This window comes from Urocitellus parryii, chromosome Y, assembly GCF_045843805.1.
Source record: "Urocitellus parryii isolate mUroPar1 chromosome Y, mUroPar1.hap1, whole genome shotgun sequence".
Classification (NCBI taxonomy): Eukaryota; Metazoa; Chordata; class Mammalia; order Rodentia; family Sciuridae; genus Urocitellus; species Urocitellus parryii.
In genome coordinates, this window is record NC_135548.1 from 19,177,522 (window position 1) to 19,183,282 (window position 5,761).

At 37.4% G+C, this 5,761-nt stretch overlaps 1 long non-coding RNA gene across 1 annotated transcript; it reads right to left on the reverse strand.

Annotated features, from left to right (window-relative positions):
- Positions 1 to 2,409: 2,409 nt before the first annotated feature.
- On the reverse strand, positions 2,410 to 4,556 carry LOC144251047 (uncharacterized). The gene is made up of 3 exons (XR_013342614.1): positions 4,535 to 4,556; positions 3,088 to 3,180; positions 2,410 to 2,463 (listed from the first exon to the last, which is right to left on the reverse strand). It is a non-coding gene; the product is annotated as an uncharacterized LOC144251047 (long non-coding RNA).
- Between the last annotated feature and the right edge of the window lie 1,205 nt (positions 4,557 to 5,761).

Consider the following 5,761-nt stretch of genomic DNA (forward strand, 5'->3'; position numbering starts at 1 on the left):
CTGCATTGCTTGTGGTCCTTTCTTTCCTTGTCTTTTCATACTGCTCGCGTTTCTTTCTGCTTGGTGCAACTGTTGTGTTTTGAAATTTACCCCCTATTTATTTATGTTGCTCTTGTATACTTGAAAATTCTTCCTTCAGGTGCGGGCGGCGGCTGTGCCCCTACTCCAATTGGGGTGACGTGTCTACCACGCTGGCGGCTCTCTGGGCCTGTTCCGGGAGTGGAAGGCGGCTCTGCTCTGTCCCTATTCCAATTGGGGTGTCGTGACTACAATGCTGGCAGGTCGCTGGGCCTGTTCCGAACGTGGGCGGTGGGCTTGGCTGGCCGGATTCCACCTAATGGCAGTCCCTAACCTCCATGCTTGCTAATTAATGGCTTCTCTGATGCGCCACGCCTTCTGTAGCTGCGGGGCAGGCGGCGAGAATCAGTTGGCCTGGATCTCCGGGGTCCTGCTGCTGGCAGTTTTGATGTTGCAAGCTGTTGGAGAGTGGTGGTGTATTCTTCAGCTTTCCCGGATGGTGGCCGCTGACTGCCTGGATGGAGTGTCCGCTGTTTTGATGTTGCACTCTGAAGGAGAGTGGCGGTGTATCCTTCAGCTTTCCTGGATGGTGGCCGTTGACTGCCTCGGTGGAGTGTCCGCTGTGGGGGATGGGACTGTACTGCTTCCTTCCCCTTCTGAGATCCCGTGCTTGGCCCAAGGGTCCGTGTGGGCTTGGCTGGTGGGATTCCACCTAATGACCTTCCCTAACCTCCCTGCTTGCCAATTAATGGCTTCACTGAGGCGCCACGCCTTCTGTAGCCACAGGGCAGGCCACGCGAATCAGTTGGCCTGGATCTCCGGGGCCCTGCTGCAGGCTGCTGGGATCCCTGGCACTCTATCACTTTGATTTTTTCTGCTTGCCCCTCCCCCAGCGCTGGCCAGCCAGGTTTCGTTTTGGCTGCTACTGGGAGGAGGGGTTGGAGGTCAGGTGTCTCTGGTTTCCCCCTAGTCTGTATGGAGGCTCAGCTTGATACTCCCTCTCCTGGCAAGCCTAGGAGAGATTTTATGCGAATTCCTGCTGTCTGGGGGGTGGGCTGAATGACACCGACCTGTTTTGATGTTGCACTCTGAAGGAGAGTGGCGGTGTATCCTTCAGCTTTCCCGGATGGTGGCCGCTGACTGCCTCGGTGGAGTGTCCGCTGTGGGGGATGGGACTGTACCGCTTCCTTCCCCTTCTGAGATCCTGTGCTCGGCCCAAGGGTCCGTGTGGGCTTGGCTGGTGGGATTCCACCTAATGGCCTTCCCTAACCTCCCTGCTTGCCAATTAATGGCTTCACTGAGGCGCCACGCCTTCTGTAGCCGCAAGGCAGGCCACGCGAATCAGTTGGCCTGGATCTCCGGGGCCCTGCTGCAGGCTGCTGGGATCCCTGGCACTCTATCACTTTCTTGTTTTTGGATCTTTCTTTTCAATTTTTTGTCTTCTTTCAGTCTTAGCTTCTCTAGGCTGATAAACATTTTCAATTAGTGATAATTTACCTTTGTTAATTGCTCAATGAACTACTTTCTGTTGCCTACTATAGAAAACATTCTCCAAGCAATAGGCTGTGACTTTTAATTAAGAAAGCTATGTATAATTTGTATAGATGTTATTTCCATGTACATAATGTATATAAATTACTTCCATGTATATAACATATATAAATTATTTCCACATATATAATGTATATAAATTACTGTGTAGGGTAAATAAGAATAGTACACGTACTCTGCAAGCAAGATCCCATGATAAAATATTATTTTCACCCCAATAACAACATGAGAATTTGGTTGATTTGGTTACACTGATTCCTTTTTAACAAATAATTCTATACATCTTTTCTTTTGGTTTTTCTTGGTCACAAATTATAAGAAAAAAAAATCACTTTTTAGGATGAAAAACAAGAAGCAGGACCAAAAAGAAAAGAAAAAAGGATTGGAATTATTTGATCTGAACAGAAAGATACAGAGGTGAATAATTTTGACAATACACTAAGTATTTCAAGGTAAGAAATAGTCATTGGTTCAAAACGTTTGGTGGAGAAACATAAAAAAGCAAAAATGCTTTTGAAATTAAAAGCCAAAAGCTAACTATATAATTTTTGTTAAATGCCAAATCTGCTGATAAGTAATTTAACATGAAATGCGATAATTTTACTTACAAGTTCAACCACTAAATAGTGACTTTTTCAAATTTTCAGTATTTAATCATTCTAAAGCTAGTTCTGTTTTAAATATCCATAAAAATAATTTTTAAAATACTTATTTATATATGTGTGCACAGCCAATTTTAAAAAATAGCACAATTTAGAAATCTGCATTTAACAGAGTTATATACTAAGAGAAAATATAAAAACTACTGATTGATTGTTAAAAATCTTACCTAGAACATCTCTGTTTCAGAATAGGTCTTGGAGGAACCTTTTCTTTTATGACCTTGTGTTCAAACTTTAAATAAAACAAAGACATCCAAAATTTGTCTCATACTCCCATGACATAAAGCACAAAACCACAAGTAACAAATATTTCAGAAGCACACACAATGTTCAATTTGATAGAGAACAGTGATGATGTTTTGACCCAGACAAAAGCCCAGAAAGCTTTAGCAAAATAATTTACTGAAAAGAGGAACAAGAGAGTAGACACACTTTATGAAGAAACTTTAAATAATTAAGGGTAAGCAGAAGATCCAATAAATTATATATATTATAATTATCCACTCCTGCCACATTCAGATGGTGAAGTTAAAGGTAATCGCTCAAGGCACTCTTCCCCTTCTCTAAAACCCACACCTCCACCACTATCCCTTTTGGGGTATTAATAAAATGGAAGTTATTAAAAAGAGTAAAACCAAAATATAAAAAGTGTGCTTTTCCTAGGAGGAAATAAAAGAATGTGAAAATGCTTCACTGCAATGCATGTCCTAATATTTATTTTCTTAAATGATATAACTTTTTTTTTCTTACAAGACAAGATTCAAATCACACATCTTCCTCAAACTTAAAACATTTTAACAGGTGTAAACATTTTGGTTACAAATTTAATAAAGTTTCTCCTTTATTAGATACTTACTTCACATTTAACTTGACCACCACTGCTAAAGATGATAATCTTAGAAATGATACCTTCACAGTCAGGGGTAAGACAAATTCCTTGTAGAAAATCCTATTTGATTTATAAGAAGGAGAATGTTATGTGTAGGAGGGATAAATCTATGCATGTATACCATTTTTTTAAACTTCGTTTTTAGCTGCAGATGGACATAATACCTTTATTTTATTTATTTATTTATTTTTGTGTGGTGCTGAGGATCGAACCCAGTGTCTTACACATGCTAGGTGGGTGCTCTACCACTGAGGCACAATCGCAGCCCCAACACATATACTATTTTAACCACAAAGTACATTCAAAATATACTATGAAATTTCCTTTAGGGAGGCAACACAGTGTGAACTGGCTATTGTTCTTTTCCCTCTGTTACAGAAACATGTTCCAAAAAAGTACAACTTGGATTTGGAAATAAAGAACATGGCCACAGAGAATAGACCCGGCTGCAGCTCAACCCTGGCCAACAACTACAAAACTTCAGGACAAGTAATATAACCAAGAAAAGAGCCTCTCATTGTTAGCCACAAAATATTTTGGTTGTATATTACTTCAGCATATCATAGTGAAAGCTGACTAATTAATAGAAGGTATTTAGAATTCTGGAAATGGTTAAGACAACTAATGGAGAGTACATAGCTTACAAAACTCAATGTAAGTAAACAGACAGTAGAAGTGGCTCCAGGGTTACAGTTATATCTCTAGCTATCTATGTGAAAATTAGTTTCTACCAAACTTAAATAATTCCAACTGCTAAAAGACACCTAATATAATCACATTTTTCCCACTAGGGATAATGGTTTGCATAGGGCTATACAGTATTTAAAAAGGCTTTTTTTTAAGTCCACAGATTATATAGATCAGAAATAAACATTGTAACAAGGAAATAAGACTGTAAAATTGTGCCCTCTTCCAAAGTATTCTAACTAATGGATTAAAACTAATCATTATATTGATAATAAGAATAAACCCCTGAGAAATGGCAGTATAAAATTTAAGTTAATTTCTTAGGACAAATTACCTTAACCAATTTTGGTAAAAAACTAAAATGTTGGAACCTTAATTCTACATCAACGCTTTCAATCTATGATGAGCTAAATTGTCAGTGCATAATTTAAGATTTGTTTAAAACAAGAAAAAATTAAATTTTCATTTCTGATTATAACATCACAATACAAAAGTTAAATAATTTTTAAAGGCCTCTACAGTTACTCCCTTCATACTTGTATAAAATTTAAAAACTCATTTTCCACTTTATTGTTAAAATCATAACTTAAAACTTTCTAATGAAGTCTAGAATCCTCAAGAAGGAATTTATATTCACTTGAAGACTTTTTAAATATGTATATCGATTTTTTTTAAAACATTCAATATACATATTTTAAAAATCCAGACAATCTTTATTGCGGCTTACCTTGTCAATTTTATCATTAAAGGTAGTTGTTCTTAACTTCTTCCAGCAGTTCATGTGAAATTCTATTTTACAATACTGGCAACAGCTGATTCGTATAAAACCCTGGATTTCAAAACATTTTAATTCACATTTTAAAGATGTCTATGCACATACACTTACTCATTCCCTCATAGCACACATATTAAGATAAAAAGAACTGTTGCATTCACTTGGCAGATATAACTAGATAATCTATCTCCTTGAAGAGGGATAAAATACTCTTTACTACAAAATGCTGAGTTCTCTAGATACAGAACTTGGCAAACATCTTTTTTCCATAGCTGACATCTGCATTATCCTTTACAGAATATCAAATATCTTAACAAACATTTCATCCAATCTACTAATCTAAGAGTAGGACAGTTATCTTCTTGAATAAACCAAAAACTTAATCACTTAATTAAGCACAAGTTAGGTTTTTAGGGTTTAATTCAGTGATTGCACTGGCCTTTATATTCTTGGACTCAATTTTTACAAGGCATTAGAAATCCAACAAGTCAGAGGTAACAATCTCACTTTGTTTCCTATGTTCCTAAGGAAGAGGCAGTTACATGAAACATGGCTGGAGGAGGAAATGAAATTAGCTATCCTGTCATCTATGGTCACCACATCAACCCAAAACATTTATTTCAGTGGCCCTGACTTCCCATCTGAGATGACCTAAAAATGTCCAGGGTAAGGGGCAGGCAAGGTGACAACTTGGGTGCCTCCAATTACAGAATTTATTCTGGATTCATTTTTAAGGCATGACTTTGAAAGTTAATGTTCCATTGTACATTTCATTTTTTAACCTTAAAGTCGGGATCAGTTATGTATATCTGGATTTTGGAATATCCACGACACTTCTGATAGCAACAAATAGCATCTGGCACTGGAGGGAACCTGCATTCTTCAACAAATTTCTCTAACAGCATCTAAAGCAAAATAAGCAAATCTGATAGTATCACAACACTGATTTTTCAATAAAAAATGCTTGTGATTCCTCTTGTCATCAAAACATTTTCAGCATAGAAATGAATGTTTTTACCCAGGACAAATTATATGTATACAACTTTTAAAGATTTTCCTTTTAAAAGGAAGCTGATACAAATATATGTAAACAAAGAGAAATGAACAAAATTCTTGTTTTTAGAATTTCAGTCAGAATCAAAATCTTGTCCTCTGTTATCATCAAAACTGGTTTTGTAA